General features: G+C 49.4%; 1 pseudogene; it reads left to right on the forward strand.

Moving 5' to 3' along the window:
• The first annotated feature begins 16149 nt into the window (after positions 1-16149).
• LOC138489389 (zinc finger protein 208-like) overlaps positions 16150-23279 on the forward strand; it is a 259432-nt pseudogene continuing 252302 nt past the window's right edge.

A 23279-nucleotide genomic window follows, 5' to 3' on the forward strand; every position in this document is an offset into this window, starting at 1 on the left:
CAGCTCAGGAGTATCTGAGAGGCAGGAGGTGAGACACTGACGTCAGCCGTAAGAAGCAGAAGCTAACCGAAGCAACAGCATGGCCAGTGAGATTCAATCCGAAGAAGCAACCCGGTATGCAAGTGAAAGTTGCTGAATTGCATTGTGTCAATGCCAACGCGTGCAGGCAGTATGTTAATAGAAAGTTCTGAGTGAAAACAAAGCAAAGCAATGAGATGCAGACAATAAGATAGTAAAACCTTGTTTAAAAGTCGTTGCGCTGAAGAAAAAGCATTCTCAAATTGAAAAGTATCCATATTACTCGTTGAGATGAATGAAAGGAATTGAGAATGGCTATTAGGCCATTGAGAATTGAGAATCACATCTTAGGCTGCGTACTCTCCCTCGTATCTTATGTCCCAACTTTCCCCACGCACCTCCTCCCATTCTTAGCTCCCGCCATGATCATGTGTGTAGTGTCCTTGACGTTTAGTTTTTCTCCCCGATTGTTGGCTCATATTGCATTGCCTGCATTCCTGCTGTGTATATTCCTTTACTTCTAGGTTCCTTTGGTTGACGACTTGGTTCGCCCCCCTCTGATTGTTTTTTTGTGCTTCTGTTGCTGTGGTCCATGTTTTGCACCTGATTTTCTGGCCGATGTTTGCTGTCCACTGTTTACCCCTCCTTCTGTGTCCCTCCCTTCTTTTTGTCCTCAGCCCCTACCTCTCTGTCTCACCTATCTTCTCAAACTGTTTTTCTATCAACTATCCCATCTCTCTCAGTAAGTCTGGCAATAAGAAGTTTAAAGGGACATCCAGGTCTCCAACCCAGGCCTCCCTATCACTTATACCTACAAAAGTGCTTCCTCCAGACAGACCCTTAGAGGCATCCTCTTTGTTGTTCCCTCTACAGTCCTATGGACCCCCCCATATGGTCTCGGTTCTGTCTCTTTTTTCCTCTTCTCCCATTAATGGTGGGACCCGGTGGGAGGCCCTCCTGACCCCCTTCCACTCCTCCAAGACCATCATAAATGTCTACATTAATGGCACCATCTAGGTCCAAGGCCCTCAGGCCAACCTCATCCTTTTTGATAGATGCTTCCTGCACCTTATAAACTTACTTTCCTCTCCTGCTATCCCTTCTCTGGCTCCTCTGCCGCCTCTTTCCTTGCCACCTCTACGGCTCCCTCTGCTTCTTCTCTCACCACCCTGTTGCCACCTTTAACCGCTACCTCTCTGGCACCCTGTTCCTCCGACTAACTTGCCGTCTCCACCTTCCCACTCTGCCCTCCTTCGGGCACCTCCAATACTTCCGCAGGACGTATCTCTGACCTGTACACCTCCATGGAAGTCATTCAAAGGGGGCAACCTCTCCAAATTGCTACTATTAACTCTTGCTCTGCTGTCAAACACTCCTCTGCCGTCTCCTGGAAGAACTTGATCTGGATGTTCTCAGTCTCACCGAGACGTGGTTCACGGCCAGCTCTGTCACAAGCTTTGACACTCTCCTTCCTGATGGCTACAAGATCCTTTCGGAAACCAGAACCAACCTACCCGGTCGTGGTGTAGTCTTGATCTTCCCGTGTATCCCTGCTTCTTTCATCCCTTTGCAGCACTACTCCTCCTTTGAATGCCTGGTCTGTACCTCAATCTCTCCTGGCCTCTCCCTCACTGTGGCCACTATCTACAGGTCAACTGGCCAGGTCGCCCTCTTTGTCTCCGAGTGGCCTGACCTCTCCTCCTCCCTCCTCCCTCCTTTCCTCTACCTCTCAATGTCTCCTCCTCAGAGACCCTAGCATCCACCTGGATGCAACCTGCCCATCTCTCCCTCTCACCACTCCTCTCTCCTCGATTGATCACTTTCTCCTTTCCTCCCACCTCTCTCTTTACCCCTCAGGCCAAGCCGACCCCTGCACTGCCACTTACCTTCTCAGTCATCTGCCATGAAGCGTTTGTCAACGGAGGCTTTCGCCGCTACTTTCTCTCTTCCTTCTGCAACTTTGGCTGACTCACATCCTGACACAGCCCTTTCTAACCTTCCTCTCTCTATCACTAACACTATTTATATCCTTGCCCCCGTCATGAGGATCCGCTTGAAGCCCAAATCCAAGTTCAACTCTTGGTACGACTCTGACCCCGTCACCCATAAAAGAAAGTGCAGGGAGGCGGAGATGAAGTGGATGGCATCAGGCGCATCCTCTGACAAACTGGCCTGCCGCCCGCTCCAAAGGCAATACAGACTCTCTGTCCTCCCCAAGAAGAGAGCTCACATCCAAGCCTGCGTCTTAGCGGCATCTAACATCTCGGTGAACACTTCAAAATCTGCAAGGAGCTGGCCAATCCTGCTGCAGTCTCTACCTCCCCTGTTCCCTCCCAGGCCCTATGCATGGCCTCGGCTTCTCACTTCATCACTAAACTCAGGACATCCTGTCCTCTCTCTCTTCTTCTACCTCCTCCTCCACTCTTGGCCCGTATGTGGCTGTCTCTCCTCCTCCTTTCTCCAACCTTTCCAATTTTCACCCCTGACAATGTTTCTAGACAAGTCTGATCTATGAAAGTCTCGCCAAAGCAGGCTCTACCCTGCTCATCCAGAACCATCAAAGACCACATTGGCACCCTCGCTGTAGCCTTTGGCCATTTCTGCAAACACTCCTTTGCCACTGGAACTTTTGCCTCCCCCTTAAGCACTCCCTTGTGCACCCCCTTCTAAAGAAGCCCTATGCCAATCCTTCCTCCCCGGCTAACTATCGGCTGATCTCCATCACTCCTTTTTTGGGCGAACTCTTAAAAAAGCTGGCCATCTCTCAGCTTAATCATCACACTGAATCTGTTGGCTGTCTCCACGACCACCAGTCTGACTTCAGAGCTGCCAGAATCATGGAAACTGCTCTCCTGAACACCTGTGAAGACCTCCTCTCTAACCTTCTTCTGTCCTCATTCTCCTCAATCTTTCTTCTGCCTTTGAAATGGTCAACCATGCCATCCTGCATCGCCTCCGTGATAACCTGGGTATCACTGATCAGGCCCTGGTAAGGCTTACCTCCTTTCTCACTGACCAACCCTCTTAGGTCCAACTAGGATTCCTCCTCTCTTCTATCTGTGTCTCTCTACTTGTGGTGTTCCAGAGATGTCTAACCTTTCTTCCTGGCTGTTTACTCCGTGGCACCGCTTGCCGACCGCATCGCTACCTTCTGGTCCAACTTTCAGTGTTATGCCGACAAACATAGATCTGTTGAGAGCGGTGTTAGAAGTTCACCATTTGCTCTCAAGAGTTATGACTTTTGAATTCTTCAGGTGGGGCGTGAACCATTTGGGGTACGGTCCTTTGCGTGAGGTTTCAGGGCTTCAGAGGGTGAGAGGAATTAGTGATTTTTTAATCCAGGAGTCAAAGGATTCGATGGTTAAAAGTCTGCTACAGGTCGGCGTAGTTGGGGACAGAGTAGCAGGGTTTCGGCTAGGTCGGGGAGTACCTTGACTTTGTTCCAGCATTTGTGATCAAAGGTGAGGGTAGGGGGAGCCGTGGTAGGATGGGCTGGTGTGTGATTAGAGAAAGGGATGGCAGAGTGGTCTGTCCAGATAAGTGGTTTGGGACTGGATGTAGGGACAAGGTCCTAACTGCTGAAGATCGCATCAACGGTGTGACCACCTGAGTGAGTTGGACCTGTGCTATGATGGGAGAGGTTGAGTGCCTCAAGACTGTCGACCAGGGGTTGGGTCATAGGGTTGTTCGGCACGTCAAACCATATATTGAAGTCTCCCAGTAGTGTGAATGTTGGGTGATTTACCTGAATGGTAGCATTTGAGTCACAGAGATTGTTGGCAAAATGTCTGTCATATCCAGGGGGTCTGTATACAAAGCTGTGAGTGTTGATTCGAGCAAGAGTTCTACTAGAAGGGATTCACAGTTAGCATTGCATGTCTGGGTTTCAGTGAGAGAGATGGAGAAATGCGGTTTGTAGAGAATTGCCACTCCGCCACCTCTGGAAGGACTGTTGTGGGAGATAAGCGAGTAGCCATGGGGGAAGGACTTGTGCGCGACTGGCGCAAAATCGTTGGAGAGCCATGTTTCAGTGATAAAGGTGAGGTCAGGGCTGTCAGAGGATAGGAGGTCAAAGATGCTGTGTCTGTTTTTCGCCACGGAGCGGGCATTGAAAAGGAGGCATGTGATTTCATGAGGTGAAGTGATTTTCTTGATGCTCGTGGCAGGGAGTGTTCAGTCTACATAGGTGCCCTTTGCAATGTTGGGAGTAGTCGGATTAGTCTGGCAAGTTGAGACTGACAGATGGGTGGTAGTGGCGGGTTGGGATGTAGGTACTCTTTGGGGGAGGGGTGAGTGGGTCAGGTCGATGGGGTGCGGGAAGCATAAGCGGGCAGTGGTAGGTATGTTAGAGGAGTTGGGGGAGGGGGATGGAGAGTGGTGCATGTGAGGTGTGTGGGGTCATGCAAGTTGTTTGGGGTTTGAGTCTGGCGGGTGCTAGGGGTTTAGGAGTACTGGATGAGAGGTCGAGTTCAAGAGGGTGAAGATGGGGTGAGGGAAGGGCCTGATGGGAGGGGAGGGGAAGGATGGGAGGTTGGACCGATGAAGAAGTGGTGAGGTATGGTGAGTCGAGAGAGTGAGTCACCTTTTCTGCATTTTTTGGGTCTGACTGCCAGGGGGGTGTGAGAGAGGGTAGGTGGGTCAGAGGGGAAGGAGGATGAGGTGATGGTTATAGAAAGGGCAAGACGTGCTTCTTTGAGAGAAGGGAAAGGGTTTGAAGGGGGAGGTTGGTGGGTGGGGGTCGAGAGGGAGCTGAGGGTGGGGGAGACGGTGGTGTGAGAGATTGGGCGAGAGGGTTTCGCAGGTGAAGAGGTGGGGTTCAGAGTTGTGCGGAGTTTGTGGGGTATGGTTTGTAAAGGAGGTCCAACATGGCCTGCACCCCGCCCCTTAATTTGAGGTACCAGGAACGCGCTTGCCAAGGTATGTGACGTATGAAGAGAAAATGAACCTACAAAGAGCTGCAGTGACCCAGTATACATCAGAAGATCGATACCGGCTGAAGCACCCATAACCAGACAATCCTGGGCAGCACGGTACCCTATCAGACAGCCATACCAGCCGCTGATACGAAATGAGGAGTACCTACACACGGTCCACGAACAGACCCCAAAAGCCTTAACGGAAGGCCAGTGGAAATGACACAAGGGCCTGAACAGATTTGAGAATGAACAAGAGCAGCTATCGAAGATAACACGCCAGTGCGAGTAACTACGAAATTGAATGGAATAGGCACAGAGAGGAGACAATGTTACAACGCCAGGAAACAGTGTTACGAGACCAGATGGAAGCAGCCGTCCTGTTAAACGTGTGTAAATAGGCTTGAAACGCAAGATGCTAAGATATCGATATTGCTTGCAATGCTTAGTAGAAGATAGAGCGGCTAGCGCCAACCGTATATCTACCTCAATAAGGCACATTATACAAGTGCGACTCCATTTTGTAAAAGCAGAAAAGGTACCCAAGCAGCCAGGGGCCTGCCAGGCCAAGTTTTGAAACCCAGCCAAAGGCAAGAGAAGGAGCGGAATCGAAACTCAACAAAGAGCGGCTCATTTGTTTCCCTGTTTGATGTATGTATCATTAAACAGACTTCCCTTTGCCAAACTACTGAGTCCCCGTTATTGAGTCGTGTCGGAGTAAGTGAATCCTGCACCCACTGTCCTCACATGGTGCAGCTATCTTGTCTTACAAGTTCTAGAGGGCGAGTGCTGACCAATGGGCCCGTCAGCAAATTCCTCTCCTCCTGAACAGGTTGTCTTTGTGGTCAAGGCGACGCTGCATTTGAGGAAGAGGAATAGGTGGTGAGGAGGAGTGGGGCTGCTGTGGGGGGCGTGGATGGAGTGCGTGTTGGTGGAGGGTTGACCCTGATGGTGTGACGTGGAGCATTAGATATGAGTGTGGGTGCTAGTGCAGGTATCAAGAGGACTTTGGCAGGGGCCGGGTGTGCTGGGGTGGGTGGGGTTGCTCTGGGGGTGAGTTCCTGAGTGAGCGCACAGATGCTGTGTTATTTGCATAGAACACGTGGTGTTTGGAGTGCCAGAGAGCTCCTCTGGCTTGTGAGGTGGAAATTGCATGGGGTGTAATGGGAGGGGAGAAGGGGACTGTTCTCTGTAGATGCCTGGGGGAAGAAGGCCGGCGAGTGGGCTGGTTGGGCTGAAATGTGTGGGATGAGGTGCACAGTGTTTGGTGCACCAGAGTGCTCCTCTGATTTCAGATTTGGTTGTGGGATGTTGATTAGGAGGTCAGGGGGGGGGACAGAGTATCGCCGATCGAGTACAATGGTCTGAGTTGGCAAGTCGATGTGGGTTGAAGGGGGCGTTCCTGAAAGCATGTGCTAGTTCGGGGTGCAGAAGGGGCAGGGTTGAGGGGGTGCAGCGTTGGTCTCTGTTGTCTAGACACCTAGGTTTCTCCATCAGGGAGGGGAGGTTGGTCATGATTGTGGGATGGAGCACATCAGCAGCTGAGTGATGTGTGGGTCAGAGAGCAGCGGCACATCCAGAGGGCTAGGACCGAAGGAGTCGAGTCTGGGTCGAGGCACCTATTAATAAGATGGCAGGAAGTGTACTGAGCTATAGTGCACTAGCAGCACTTAGGTTAGGGACATCTGGATAGAGGGAGAAAGGGCCTAACATGAGGGAACAACAGTAGATGCAATAACAGTGAATGCAATAGCAGCACCTAGGTTTGGGACGCCTGGATAGAGGGAGAGAGGGCCTAACACGGGGGAACAACAGTAAATGCAATAGTGGTAGTAACGGTAACTAAAGAGGCAGGCAGCAATCTGAAACAATAGGAGATGTTTGGCTGTAGGCTGAATCTAAGTGTGATAGGACACAACAGGTGGGGTTAAATTGAATTTCGATGGGTTTGGACATTTTACTGGGGAGCAGCAGGTGCTGTCTCCTACCTTGTTGGTCGCTGCTGGTGGACGGCTGCAGGCACCACAGGCTAACAAGGGCCAACATGGTCTGGAGCTGCTTCTTCGGGGGCTGCTGTCCTTTCAGTTGTGGTCCTGCCACCAATGCGAGCAGTCTTATCCAAACTGCTAGACCACACAGCATGCCTATGATTGCTTGTGTTCCCATAAAGGATGCTCTGTGACACTTCTGGTAAGTTGCTCTTATGTTCCATCAAGTTGTATCAAGTAGTTGCATAGGAACGTGGCAGAAACCCACTGGCTCCCTTCACCCAGGCCTACCTCTCTCCAACTGCCTGGGCTGGAGCGTCACTCATACCCAAACATTCTAATCCCTCTCACAGCATTCCTATTGACCACAGGCGTTCCATACCTTCTTGCAAGCACTATATAACACACCTCCCCTCTTTTGTACACACGCACACCAGAGAACACACTTGGACCATATACATTCTTCCAGACTCTACATAACACACCTCTCCTTTTTCAACACACCCACCAGGACACATCTCGGATGGGAACTCACTCATACAAACATACAGGTGAGACAAAGCACACCACAAGCAGGGTCGGAATGGGACAAGAAATAGGCCTGGCACCCCGCCCAAAAAGTGCACCATATCCCGGAATCGCATACTTAGGGATGTTGAAGAGGGGCTGGTAGTCCCATATGGGATTCTGATTGACGGCTGTTTGTACCAGCCACTGGGAGACAGGCGGCCATTGAGGCAGTGCCTACCGATCTAGGGTTTCAACCCCTTAGTTATTGTGACAAATCAAAGGTATTCGTCCCTTCTCTCCAGGTTGGACCCACCCCCTTTGAGGCTAGGGAGGTGAGTCCCCTCCGCAAGACTCTCCCTGGGGGTCTGGGCATGTTGAACCAAACTGGGAGTGACTTCCTCTTAGGGGACAATTACTCTCATTTCCACGAGGAACTCTCTAGACCACCCACCTTATATGCATATATGTGACTGCCTTCCATAAAGAATATCTCTTTAAGAAGAGATCTGTATATAATTTGGATGAGTGTATCACAAGAGGAGAGAGATTATGGTGCACAGGGGAACCCCCCTAGCATAATCACACCTTGGAGAGGCAGACTAGGAGGAAACCGTGGAACCTGGGACTGTTCGACAAACTGAAGAACGCCAGCTCAAGACACCGGAGGCCCGGCGAAGTAGACAACGGGGAAGCCTTTGTGAAGATGGGGAGAGAAAATCTGTCCGACGTGGTGGTGTGACCAGGACCATCCTGCGGTGTGCCAGACACCCGCCTTACAAAGCCGAAACCCCTACAGCAGGGAGTGCCGACACCTCCCACTGGCCAGCATCCCTCGACTACAGTAGCCGACAGAGACGCAAGGAACAGAATGTTGGAGAAACCCGAGACCGAAAACACGAGGCAGGTTACCCCAGCAAGTGCAGAGCCACGCAATGTCACCTGGGACAAACAATGGTACAGGGGAAAATAAGAGAAGCGGGAGGAGTGGAACGAGTGAAAGGCCTGAGGGCTACATTCGAATAGTAAACCTGAATAAGTCAATATATGAGGAACAAATGAAGAGCTTGACAAACAAGGGTGAGTGGGAAATGAAGGAAAGGTGGAAACGAATACCCTGAAAAGAGGGGAATAGCAGCTCAGTGTTGAAGGGGGGGGGGGCCCTCCATATCCAAGGGTCAAAGGAATTGTGATTTGAAACTGCCAAGTGAATTAAATAACAAGAGAAAGAAACCAATAGAGAAACCCAGGAGGGGGGATTCCTAACACAAATAAAACCTTAAGAAAGGTTGGATCTCAGGGTGTGAGAAACCTGAAAGTAAAGTAAAGAATTTGAGACAGTGGGCCTCATTACACGGTAGGCGGTAACCATGGCGCTATTATCCATGGTTAATGGCGGAATTACCGCCACATTCCAAGGTGAGTGGGGGCGGTAATTTCCCATTCACCATGGCACTTCCCCATTCCCATTTGAGCCCCCATAGGGCTCAATGGGAATGAGGAAGGTGGCAATTAAAGTATCGCAAATTGCGGTACCGTAATTGCCTCCAAGGTCCCTTTGCGGGCCCGTTCCTTAACGGCTGGTAAAACCAGCCATTGAGGTCGGGTCCCGCAAAGGGACCTCGTAGTAAGGCGGTAGGGGATTACCGGCACCGATGCCCTTGCCGGTGCCGGTAATCCCCTACCGCGTTCCATGTAATGAGGCCCAGTATGTTCAGGAGAATCATTATAAGCATAACACTAAAGAGAGTAAAAGACCAATGAACAGCTAGGATTAGCTACAAGAACTCATGAAGGAAACTCCAAGAGAGTGTCAAAGAAAATCAGCATAAGCAACATATTTCAGAAACATAGAGATTTAGTTTATTGGCGATATAAGGAGCTAAAATAAAAACCCTGAGAGAAAGCCACTGCCAAGAAGGCAAAAAGGGAAACGACCAGGAGATGAGAGACATTCTTTTGGCCGACTTTAGTTGTTTGTGTTAGTGGAAGGGTCAGATAGAGTTACGTTTAGGACTGAGGACATTTACTTGACACTTTGTGACGACAGACAGGCCTTTTCTTTATAATTTCATCAAGAGAAAGTCAACCTGTCCAGAGTATGTCTGACTCCTTCTTCCGACTCGCCACATTATCCTGGATGCGTGTAGGTGTTCTGGCAGCAGGGGCCAATCCAGTTATATAGGTGTCTGGAGTGGCTCTCATCAGCTCAAGGAGGTCCCCCTTGGTGAGACGGGGAAACACAGCAGGCTCCAAACACATTTGCACAAAGATATTGTTCACCCAGCAAGCCCACGCAGCGCTACCCATCCACAAATCGGCTAGGAGAGAGTCTTTATGGCAATGACACGTAAAACCTGTTCTCATCTGAAATGCAGAGCACTCCTCATAACTGCCAAACCAAAGTATCAAACCTTACGAAACCAGACATAAAAAACTAGCCTTACTGTACGGGTAATTGGAAAAACTTGACCTTACAAGCTTGGGTGCCAACTTATGATTTTCGCTACGGAGGCAGAAATTCCGACACTGAGCAAAGAGAGGGAGCCCTGCCCATGTCCAGGTTGAAACAAACCATTTTAAAGCATGTTTTGCAGCAAGAAATGGAAAAAAGCCACAGGATTAACTGGCAATTCTAAACCTATAACATTTCTGCAACAGTCGCCTTTCCTCCGGAGCTGTCTTTCCTCGGCATTCTGCTTTTAGATCTCCACCTTGCCCCTACTTCTTCTGCACCTGCCAGACAGCTTTGCCTGTCCACCCCTCTCCTTCCCCTTCCACCCTGCAATTAAGGCTCAAGTGGTCCAATCATGTGGAGTCCTTTCTACTTTGAAGGGATCAGCACTTGCTAATTTTACAAGACGGATGCTAACACTTCACTGAGTCTCAGCCTAGCAGGACAGGACCCAGAAGCCATCTCACGCCAAGTGATTTAAAGGCCTGCAGCTTAAAAGCACACAGGACTCAATCCTTTTTTGTCCGTTTTTGGTCACCCTCATAAAATACATGCAGTATACCCACTGGGCAAATGACACTCCTGCCCCAGTGGATCTGGGATTATGGGATCAATGTCTAACATGTACTCAGTGGCTGTGTGGTACCTAAGCTTACAAGTGCACAACACACTGTTTGTTCATATAGTATAGAAGGAGCTCAGCCTGCCTGCACAGTAAGGATCTACAGGCGGTAGATGGGGTTGAGGGTGGACAAATAAAGTGACATATGCATACTTAACCATGGTCTGCTGGGAACATTGAATTAAACAACACTCAAATGTAATGAGGAAACCTGTTAAGGGATGAGCAGTTTCTGATGTTATTGATCCTGAGGTGGCTTTCTACAGCACTCTTTAGCTTTGATGCTGTATTCCTTCATTTTTTACACACACAAAATGTGCTTCTTGTCACCTCCTTTCCTCCTTCACTGTTCCCATTCCTCTAATTATCCAGGGTACATATCTCAGCATGTGGTGCCTCCCTTTCAAGTCTTTGTTTTCCTTATTAGACAGGCCTTCATCCCGAGCCTGGTCACTGGCCTGAAGTATGATGGTGCATTAATAGCCGAGATATTCCTGACTTAAGATACCTACATAATAAGGTCTGGTTCAATAACTAGGCCGATGATACACAAGTACTCTTAAGGCTTGATTTTCTAGAAAATGATGCCCCATCCCAATTGAGGAATTGTCTTACAGCAGTGGGGGACTGGATGGCCAATAAATGGTTGAAGTTGAACATTGCAAAGACCGCAATTATGGTAACAGGTGCTGCTGAATCGCAGGCAGCCTGTACCACTGACTTTTAGCCAGATTCCTTTGGCCCATGTCCAGCCCCTGTCAATTCTATCAAAAGTCTTGGTGTTAAAGTTCAGTCCTCAGGCTCCAGGGAGCTGTAGATTGCATCAGTATGCAACTCTGGGTTTTTAAAGCTTAACATTTTGAGGAAGACGCTGCCATTTTTACCCTCCGAGTCTCGAGCAAAGGTTGCTGCAGCTTCAATTCTTGGGTCTATTGATTACTGAATGTTGGCCAGCCAGCTTTCTTGGTTCAAAGAGCTCCTTCAGGATGCTGCAGCCCAGCTGGCTCGGTATCAGGTAGTAATGTCCCCGTACATAATGTCGCCGGGATAAGCCATTGGCGACATTATATATGGTGACATTATTTATGCAGACAGGTTGCAGGGATGTCCACTGCTCCCCTTGTTTAAACAAAAAAAAGAAATTGCGGGGGGTTGCAGGAGTGTCCCCGCATGTGCAATGTAATAATGTCTCTGCAAAAAACAGCGACTTTTTTGTCAGGAAGCATTTTTGCAGGGACATTACTACATGGAGCCGCTGGCTCTTGGAGTTGGTGGAATGTCCCTCTCCCAAGATCTTCATCAATTGCCTTGGCTTCCTGTGCAGAGTGGTATCGAGTTTAAGACTCTCTGCATTTCTCATCAGGCCGTCTATCAGTTGGGCGCTGAGTATCTGCAGATGAGACTCATTCCATACACTCCCTCAAGGCAGCTCTGTTCGGAGTCTCAAAAACTTCTGTTGGTCCCTTGCTTCTAAAGATCCGGGTCAGTGGTCGTGCTTTCTCCACAAATCATTTAAGAAGCATTCATGATCATTTAGCATTTTGGAAAGCTCTTGAGACTTAACTTTTGTAGTTTCTTGCTATTAGGATTTCTGGAGTGGACTCTCCTACAGGCTGTTTCTTAACACCTAGATGCCTTCTGGCTGTAGTGCTGGGATTTATAAATGCTATTAGTTACATTACATTACTGTCACTTCCTCAACATGCTGTCATTCAACTATTCCATCATTCATAAAGACTGTTATAATGACAGCCACTCCGTGCTGACACCTGTTGCACAATGATAAGACCCCACCCCATCCAACTGCCTCCAAACGTAGTCATGAACGTTTACTTCATCAATCTGAGTGTGGGGGCTTTTGTGAACGCCAGTCCCAGGACCGGTTACCTAAAACCAGAATTGAAGGTCCGAGATGTGACCCATCTCAGTGTGGTGAGTGCAGTGGGCTTTTTCTGCAACTTATGTGAGCGCCAAGCGGCCGCTCACCCTTTGGGGCACCTAGCCTCCCACTGAGTGTGGTTGTGTGTCAAGTGATAATCCATGAGCCTTTGTTTTTTCTGTTTTATTAATTTTTCATTTTTTTTTCAAATCCTAACATTCCATACGTCACAACGGTTTGTGTTCACAAGTTCATCAGCTGTAATTCCATATTAACCATTTCTCAGCCCATCGCCCACAGATGCTTAAAACCTCCACGATCACTTGGCCACATCCAGCCTTCCACTCTATCGAACTCTCACCAAATACCTGTCTCCTTCCCTCTTTCCTCCTTCCATGCCGAGCCATTGTTAGGCTCCTCTTCGATTCACGGCTCCCCAACCTTTCGTCCCTACTTGGCCAATTCCTGACTGCATTATGGGGGCTTTCAAATCCAGGGATGAGGTTAATTTGTTTAATACATGACCCCTATCTAGTTCCACCCCTTCCTCCTCTTCCAGATTAATATTCTTCCGCAAGATTTCCTTTCCACCAACCCCCATCGTTGTTTGTCCTTTATCCATTGCTGTACCTGCGGGCTTTTTGAGCATTTCCAGGATATGGCTACCTGTCTTTCAGCCAATATCAGCATAAATTGCACTGTCCTTTTCTGAGTTTTGTTTCTGTTCCATCCCGCGAGCATTACCCACAAGCAGATAGATGGTGTGCGAGTATAATTACTCCATAGTAACTCATTAATTCGGGCCATTACCCCACCCCAGTATATGATTATAGTCGAACTTTAACACAACGTATACCAAGACTCTGCCTGGCCCTCACCACAACGCAGACGTTCATGAGATAGGGAATGATTAACTGTGTGTAGTTCTGCTGGAGTCATGCATACCCTGTGCAGATTACAGAAGTGAGTTACCCGAAACCTCCCCTTGACTGTTTGCTGACCTGGTTTCGACGTCCTCATTGGAGGGTGGAGCATTTGTAATAATAAATATATGTGACATTTATTTTAAAGCAGCAAAGATTCACTTTACTAATATTATATCATACAGTCAGCTGCTCGGCAACCAGTTACCACCTAGAGACAGGCATTAAAGTTTAACGGGGTAACATCACTTGTTCAGCGTCCTTTGAATGCCACATGTCCCTTCGGGCTGTACAGGGGCGAGGGTCCTTTGGGAAAGCTAGCAGCCTGTCAGCGGTACACCCCCTTTTGGTGCGGCCGTTTCGCTGCTGGCCGTTTCGGCGCAGCCAGTTCAGCGCGCCCATTTTGGCGCGGGAGCCTTTCTGGCGCTGCCGATTTGGCGCGAGGGACGTTTGGACGTGGCTGACATTGCAGCCACGTCTAAATTCCCACACGCCAATTTCCAAAGAATAATTTTTTTCAAAGGCAGCATGTTGGCAGGAAATGTTATCGTGCTGAATTTGAAAAGAATTGTGGCTTTGGGTTGATGTAAACAGCGACGCCAAAAGAGGGTGTACCATTTCTGCTTATATTTGTCTCTTATATATATTTTTTTTATCAGACTGTTGCATCATGATGGTTAAATATGTAATTTTGCTGCCCCATGCACAAGGGCACTTAGGTCTTGTGGTTAAGTTCCAAGCCTCACAATCTTGCAGGCCTTGGTTCGTGGCTGAGCTAAAGCTTTTTATTTTATTGTAGTTTTAAAATATCCCATTATTTTTATTTTGCAGAGAAAATAAAGAAAGGTTTAGCTCAGCCACGACCATGGCCTGCAAGATTGTGAGGCTTGGAACTTAACCACAAGACCAAACTGCCCTTGTTCCTGGGGCAGCAAAATTACATATTTAACTGTCATGATGGAACAGTCTGATAAAAAAATAAAAAAATAAGAGAAAATGGGTGCACCGGAAAAAATAAATAGGAAAAAATGGGTGCACCGAACTGGCCGCCGCGCCATAGCGGTCAAAGCTCTCGCCAGCTACCACTTCTCTGCTCCACCTCTGCTCCCAACTACCACCTTTCTCCTCCACCCCCTGCCCACTGCCACCTCTCTCCTGCCACCATACCCCCTCTCTCCTCCCACCATCTGCCCACTACCACCTCTAAACCCCCTGCCAGCTACCACCTCTCTCCTCCACCCCCTGCAAGATGCCACCTCTCTCCTCCACCCCCTGCCCACTACCACCTCTCTCCTCCCACCACCTGCCCACTACCACCTCTAACCCCCTGCCCACTACCAACTCTCTCCTCCCACCATCTGCCCACTACCATCACTCTCCTCCCACCACCTGCATACTACCACCTCTAACCCTCTGCCCACTACCACCTCTCTCCTCCCACCATTTACCCACTACCACCTCTAACCCCCTGCCAGCTACCACCTCTTTCCTCCACCCCCTGCAAGATGACACCTCTAACAGCTCCCTTTGTCCCACTGTCACTCAATCTCTGCCACTGTCCATGTCACGTTTGAGCAAACCTAGAACATCTTTGCTGCATAAATATCGAGCACTTCTTTAAGGTCCCATTATGAATGCATCTTTTGTTGTAAATGAAAATACTGTGTGCTCTATTTCGTGTGTCCCTTTCTATTGCCACACACCCCTGGCAATGGCTCTCTCAAGAAGCATGACCCAATATTGTTGTGAACATATTGAAGTGGATTATTTGATGACTTCACCTATGTGGACTTCAGGCAGTGGACGAGTCGCTCTTTCTATATGCAGATGGCTGACTCCAATTACCCGAGACAGGGTGTGATCACATTAAAGCCCCCCTCGCATGTCTTTACCCGCCTGAGCCCCCTCCCTCTATCCCGTGTCAGCTCGCTCTAAACTAAGGATCCCAGTCCTCTCCCACCAGAGTGCACATTAGCCAGTGCAGCAGGAGGCAGACCCAGGCAATGTGTGCTGTGAAAGGAAATGTACAAAAACATTCAGTGTGGGGGAGGAGGGTTACAATGGCACCGCATTTAGTGATTATTGCAATCCTGGGAGTTTATAGAATAAAAACGCATAGTGTCCGCTGGATGCTTGTTCTTTCCGTCCGCTGGGTTCGTGCTCTTTCCATCCCTTTTGAAGTCGCTCGGGAAACGACTTCTCTTTGTTCTTTTATTTCAGTCAGCCTAGCTCACATTAAGTTAAACAAACTACACCCCTGGGTCCCCAAAAAGACAGGCACACCACATTCATGGTGTCAAAAAATCCTATCTGTTAAGTAATGACTGAGAATGCGTGCGCATGCTCAGTCAGCAGGATAGGATTTTCTGACACATAGCAAAAAGTGACGTTACACCGGCCATCAGTAGGTGCAGCTGCTGTCTGGCTGTGAGCCTGTTCATGTTGTCTGTAAAACCAGGGGTTATTCCTCGCCACTTCCAGTTTGTTACTCCATGCCACCTATACGACGATATTGTGTCATGGAACTGGACATTTTGGGGGAAAAAATGTTTATGCAGTGGTGATCTGATCTCCTCCCCTCCCTGGTTGTTGCAGGAGCAATACAACTGCAGCACGTCACGTGGTTATTTTTAATACAAAACGCAACGTCACGTGTGTTTTTCTGCAGTGCAGCAAGTATTTGCATTTTGGACAAATAGTGCACGTCCCGTGTGTAAAAGGCTAAACCCCTCAGGACTCGGGTGGGACACTGAAAGACACTGAATGTCACTTGACCCTGAAGTGAACCTGCTGGGTGGAGGGGGGGGGGGTTGGGTGATGACCCTGGCGAGTCTTTCTGGACCCTGCACCAGCAACTGATCAAGCTTCAGAGAAGGGAAAGTGCAGCCAGGTCTTGCAGCAGGACCAGGCTGCAGACCAGGGGCACATAGGCAGGCACAGTGATCAGGAGCAGGCCAGGTAACGTCGGAAAATACACCGCTGGTCCTCGCATGCTCAGGAGAGTAGTGTCTCCTGGTCTTGTGATTAGTCTCTCTTGTTCTGCGCAGCCTCGGTGCAGTCCTGGGACCCTCAACATCACCCAGTCTCCCAGGACGTTCATCTCTCTTCCTTGGTGGGTTTGCTCCAATCCTGCAAGGGGTCACTGCAGAATACTCCATTCAGGATCTCTAGAGAGGAATCCATCCAAGATCACTGCAGAAGAATCCACCCAGGATTACTGGAGAGAAATCCAACTCAAGATCACCGGAGGAATCCACCCAAGATCACTGGAGAGCAATGGCTGGCCAAGAGCCAGATGAGGTGAGTTGCCTCCAGGGCTGTTTCTTTGGGAACAGGAGTCATTGCTGCCAACTGGACCCATGTCATAGGCTCATCTTCAGCCATCCCTGGCATTTTAGGCAACAATGCGTTGGATTCTGGGAGTTGTAGTTTCACGTGTCCTGTTAAATATGTTCTTTATGTGTTCGAATTCCCAGCATGCAGCGTGCTGTTGTCTGAACAAACAGGACTGGCTGAAGGGGTCCTTTATGACATGAAGTTTTTCTCAGGTGTGCAGCACGTATAATTGTATTTATGGAAGAGGAAGCTGAGTGCCTCTATTAGAAACACGGTGCATAAGTTATAAGGTTGGTGAGTGGAACAATGGCCTAACAGGGCACTTTACAATGGCAGTGAATAGTGAGCAGGACATGATGGAGGTGGCAGACAAGGAAACTACACGTGGAAAACCTGGGCAAGGGGCATTATAGATTGCCAATACACCATGTACATTATTTATTCGTACTTACACCCTGCAAATATATCCTTAGGATTGACTTTAGAAAGATAACTCATCTATAACTTAGCCTAATTACTAAAAACCACCTTCAGAATATCTTTAATGCATCTAACATCAAAAAATAATAGATATAGTTATTCTAGGTTTTAAACATGTTCTTTTCTTCATAAAGTAAGTGTAACATTCGTGTTATGGTTACAATATTTACTGGAAGAGAGCATAATAAATTAATATTTTGTACCTCTTCTTTTTCAAATATAATCATGGTAACACACGTAAACAATGTAGTTATTTTTTAATATCACCTTTACAAAGAATACACATCATGTTTGTCTTTCTTTTTTATTTTTGTATAGTGTAATAGCCATACACAAATAAAACATTATGTGCCTCATTACACGTTGTGCGGTAGGGATTTAACGTTACCGGTAAGGGAATACAGGTACCGTTAAATCCCCATGCCAATTACGACCCGGCTCACCGCTATTTGCGGCACCGCTAAGTACGGTGCCACTAATAGCGGCCAGTCCGCGGGCGCGCGACCCTTGATGCCGTAAATAACGCCATGCCGCTAATAGCACATCATCACAAGCCAGGCGGACGTGCTAATAGCGGCATGGAAAAGCCCCCAAAACCCCTTACCGGCATGGCGCAAATAATGGCTTCGCGAACCACCCCTTATCAGATCCTAGCAGTGTTCCCACCTGCCACAGGTGGACAAAATCAGCACAGGTGGAGGCAATGGAGACTGTGGCAGCACAAAAGGAGCACACCACACCCCTTCACACACCCATTCCCACACCAAGATGGTTCCAACACTTACATGGGCTGGAGGACATGATTGCAGTGCAGCAGCAACAACAGGCAGCACAAAGGAGACGAAGGAGGAGGATGGCAAGACAGGCGCAACAAGCACCACCAGGGCACCTAGGCATACCACAGAGGCAGCCACCAATCCCCAGGATCCGAGGCAGTCCATTAAACCTAACCCCTGAGCAGATACACACCCTGTACCGTCTGGACCGGGATACCATCACCAGCATCATTTACATGACACATGATGACATAGTCAGCCTCATAGACATCAGAACTGCCATTCCCCCCTCTACAGAAGGTGGTGACTATGCTCCATTTCCTGGCCACAGGCACCTACCAGCATACAGTGGGGCAGATGCATGGCATCTCACAACCAGTATCCTCACGCACGCTGAACCAGGTACTCGATGCCCTCCTAAAGCATGCACGGGAACACATATTCTTTCCACGGACTGCCCAGGAGATCGCAAACACCAAAGTTGGCTTCTATTCATTGGCTGGCATCCCAGGTTGCATCGGGACCAGTGACTCTACCCATGTGGAATTGGTGGTCCCACATCAAAATGAAGCAGTCTACCAAAACACAAAAAAATTCCACTCCATCAAAGTGCAAATGGCATCTGACGCTAAGAAGATGATGAAACATTGTTGTGCCAGATTTCCCGGATCAACCCATGATTCCATGGCCCTGCGTAACTCAAACATGCCACGTTACATGGAGCAACAAGCCAGTCAACGTTCCTGGCTACTTGGTGAGTAGCAGGGCAAGCACATGACAGTGTGATGTAGTGGGGAGAGATACATACTCCTACTGGGTGTTGACTGTCGTCTGTAGGACAAATGGACATACAGATGTAGGCCAATGTCCATCAGGGAAGGCCGCAATGTCCTTGAGGAGAACCCACATGCAATTATGAGCTGCACAACATAGAGTACAATCCAGGTTCGCGAATATTGCACATCCATCCACATCCACATTGCACACCATGCCACACCACATACCACACAAATCAGCAACATGGCGTCAAGATGGTACTACAGAATCAGCACAGCACAACATCAAGACAGCAATGTGCCCTTGAATGCATGCAAAGATAACACCCCTAGCCATACCATTGAACCACACACCTATAGCACCACTGAAGTGATGCCACACAGCATGGCAACATCCTGGCCATCGCCTCTTGCATGGCCAGGAGGGACACGATGAGCGTCAGCATCTGATGTATCAAATGACATGAGATACAAGGGAGAACTATTATGGATGGAGATGGGTATTGTTGCCCTGATGTATGTGGTGAGGCCCACAAAGGATGCTGTCCCCAATGAAGTACACATACACAATGATGGAGACCAAGCCTGTGTTTCAAATTTTCAACAGTGTATTGTGATCATAATGTGTACAAAAAGTGCATGGCCCCAACTGTGCAAACACCCTTTCCCACCTCCCCCCTCCCCCCACAACACTCCCGAAAACACCCTTTCCCCCCTCCCCCCACAACACTCCCAAAAACACCCTTTCCCCCCTCCCCCCACAACACCCCCATGTGAGTTTCATAGTGTGCAGGTGTCCTGCTCGACATGTGCCAGCAAGTTCTTGATGGCCCTAATTCTCATGGGCTCCTCCGCCATTGGGTGGTTGCGATGCCGTGCGCCTCATGGTACGCAGAGAGCGGCGGCGGGGGCTTGTTTGTTGGGAACTCGCAGAGGAGGAGGTGCCCAGTTGATCCTGTGGGGGGGTATTGTCGCTCCATGGCGTCTGCAATACGTGTGAGTGCCTGCCTAAGTTGGGCCATTTCCTCACAAATCCTGTTCATGCAGGCTTCCATGGCATCCCTTGGCTGGCTTGCATACGAACTAAGGTCATCCCTCAGACGGGCTGCCTCTGCCACATGCTGGCCAACCAGTGCAGTGATTTCGACCTGCTTCTGGCTGATGGTAGCAAGGTCGTGTTGACTGGATCCAGCTGTTGGGGTGGCTGCTGAGCCCTGGTCCATGCCTTTAGCATCAGGTGAGGACACCTGAGGGCTCCATCGCCCTTCCATAGTCTTGTTGCCTGATTCTACATGGCTACCTGATGGGGATAATGGCCTTGGGCTTGGCTCAATGGACCGTGGTCGGCTGGGGGTCTGGCTTTGAATCAGAACGTCAATTGCCTCCTCAACGTCCGAAAGCGGGGCGGTGGCTGCTGCCTCACCAGTGCAACTGGTGGCAGCAGAGTGCGCGCCCTCCGTGCTGGTTTCCAATGTCATGGGGTACACTGCCGTGGGTGGAACAATTGCAGCAGCCGTGGCCTCAGGCTGTGTAGAACTTGTGCTCTTGCTGCCTTTGCCTCTCTGCCGCTGATCACTCCTCCCGGTTCCCCTTGAGGTGGTGGCGGTGTCCCCTCTGTCATGTGTCCTGGGCTTTTTCTTAGCTGGTGGAGCAGGTGTCACAGTGCCCGGTTCATCAGTGTCTGTCTGTGACCCTGTAGGGGACGAAAAAAGGGAATATCATCGTTTATGGTTCTACGTGCCTTATGCAGAATGTTTACGTCATGCCGCTCGATGCATTGGGGCCTCTTTATTTTGGAATCCAGTAATGGGGATGTCGGGTGGGTCATGCATGAATGGGTCTGTGTTGCACGTGTATGTGGTGATGCGTGCATGTAGGTTTGTGGCTGGATCGATGGCCTGATTATGGACTCATATTTGGGGGGCCCATCACCCTTCACTGTGCATTGTTTGATGTATACACTCACCTCCATCTGATGAAGTGGGCGCACCATGCTCCATGTCTCCAACACCCTCGATCGATTCCACACCAATTGTGGTGGCGCAGGTCTCCTCCCACTCACGGAGTTTTATAGGGGAATCTGCGCCACCTCCAGTGGCCATTGCCAGCTTGCAATTCATGGACAGGATGTTCCGTACACGGACCCGTAGGTCGTCCCACCACTTTCGGCAGTCCTTGACAGTGCGGGTGGTGATGCCCAATGCACTGACTTTGTGGGCAACCTCTGCCCAGATGGCCTTTTTCTTGAGGAGGGTCTCCCGCCACATGTCATTTGTGAAAACAACATTGGCATTTTCCGCAAGTGTCTGAGTAAGCATGATCAGCTCCTTGTCGCTGAATTTTTCTTTTCGCTGGTGATCAGCGCCTTTCTTGACGGCCTTGGCCATCTTCGCGCTGTCCTGGATGATTTTGTGTTGGAGTCTTGCCGAAAGAGGTCCTGGATGCAGAGGATGGCAATGGACTGTGTTTTTAAAGATGGCCGCCGTGCTCCTTCCCGTTCCTGTGCGATGACGCTATTTCCGGTTCCGCATTTTAACGGTTACCGCTAATAGCGGTGACCGCTATTTGCAATCAGAGTGAGGGCGTAGGTGCTATCTGCACTTTCGTCGAAGCCGGTAAGGGACTTTTTTGGGTCTTTAGTGGCATGGCGGTAGGGCCATTACCGACATGGCGCTATGCTTGTGTCCGCATACTCGTAATGGTACGCTATTAGCGCCCTCTTGCCAAGGCGGACACGTTAATAGCGCCATGCCGGTAAATGTCGGATTTTACTGCACAACGTGTAATGAGGGCCTATGACTTTTAACACTGGAAACATAGAAAAGCTAAAAGAGAAGTAATTGAATATATACAACAGGTTAAAATATCTAAAAAGGAAGACAAAAAAATAGATGAGTAAAAAAGAAAGGAAAAAAGATTACATTCATCATAAAAATACATTACTTCACAAACAAACCTATGACAGAGTTAATCATATCCTAGTTACTTTATCCTGGGAACAGGTCCCCTCCCCATCCCCCTGAAGTCCAGAATTCTCACGAGAGCAACCACTTCAAAAGTCAAGAGGGCTTCATTACCTGATGATAATCTATCCCAGAAAAGGTCAGAGTTCAAAAATCTTATATCGCGGACAAACTTCCCGAATCTTGCCTCTTTCAAAATGTCCTTACTTCCGGGAATGGGATATGATCCGATTAAAACCAATGATCTGCTCCTTCTGTGAGCCCCAAGGCAATGATTAATTTTGCAGGCGGGCCACTGGTTCCCAGTGCTGATAAACTAGCACATTTATTACAGTCTGCACAAACACTAATAGTTAACATAAAGATTAATGGGGTAAGGTGGGGAGTAGGCAAAACTGTGGTACAGTTCAGGAAGGAAAGAGATGGGAGCATTTAATGGTCTGATGGGCAAGGATGGCAGTATGTGACGTAGGCACAAGGAGTTGAAGAGTGATATGATGGAAGGAAGAGGAGAGGAAGTCAGGTGGGGAGAGGGGTGGATAGGTAAGCCTTGTTGATCATGAGAATTATCCCACCTCTCTTCACTAATGATGTATAGTGGGAGAAACAGACTATGTGGGGAGTGGCAAGTGAGGCACTACCATGGTGGGTGTGATCCATGTGTGAGGGAGGAGAGAGGCAAGTGAGGCAGTGCCATGATGGGTGATTCATGTCTCAGGGAGGGGAGTGGCAAGTGAGGCAGTACCATGGTGTGTGTTTGATCCATGTCTCAGGAATCACAGTGGCAAATGAGGCAGCGTCGTGATGTGTCTGATTCAAGGAGAGTGACAAGTGAGGCAGTGCCGTGCTGTGTGTGATCCACGTCTCAGGGCAGAGAGTGGTAAGTGAGGCAGTGCCAGGGTGTGTGTGATCCATGTCTCAGGGAGGAGAGTGGCAAGCGAGGCAGTGCCAGGGTGTGTGTGATCCATGTCTCAGGGAGGAGAGTGGCAAGCGAGGCAGTGCCAGGGTGGGTGAGCCATGTCTCAGGGAGCAGAGTGGCCAGTGAGGCAGTGCCATAGTGTGTGTGATCCATGTCTCAGGGAGGAGAGTGGCACGTGAGGCAGTAGCATGGTGGGTGAGCCATGTCTCGGGGAGCAGAGTGGCAAGTGAGGCAGTGCCATGGTGGGTGATCCATGTCTCAGGGAGGAGAGTGGCAAGTGAGGCAGTGCCATGGTGTGTGTGATCCATGTCTCAGGGAGGAGAGTGGCAAGTGAGGCAGCGCCATGGTGTGTGTGATCCATGTCTCAGGGAGGAGAGTGGCAAGTGGGGCAGTGCCATGGTGTGTGTGATCCATGTCTCAGGGAGGAGAGAGGCAGGTGAGGCAGTGCCATGGTGGGTGATCCATGTCTCAGGGAGGAGAGTGGCAAGTGAGGCAGTGCCATGGTGTGTGTTTGATCCATGTCACAGGGAGCAGAGTGGCAAGTGAGGCAGTGCCATGGTGTGTGTTTGATCCATGTCTCAGGGGAGAGAGTGGCAAGTGAGGCAGTGCCGTGATGTGTGTGATCCGTGTCTCAGGGATCACAGTAGCAAATGAGGCAGTGCCGTGATGTGTGTGATTCGAGGAGAGCGACAAGTGAGGCAGTGCCGTGATGTGTGTGATCCAC

Source organism: Ambystoma mexicanum, chromosome 9, assembly GCF_040938575.1.
Source record: "Ambystoma mexicanum isolate Mex_15411 chromosome 9, UKY_AmexF1_1, whole genome shotgun sequence".
NCBI classification, from domain to species: domain Eukaryota; kingdom Metazoa; phylum Chordata; class Amphibia; order Caudata; family Ambystomatidae; genus Ambystoma; species Ambystoma mexicanum.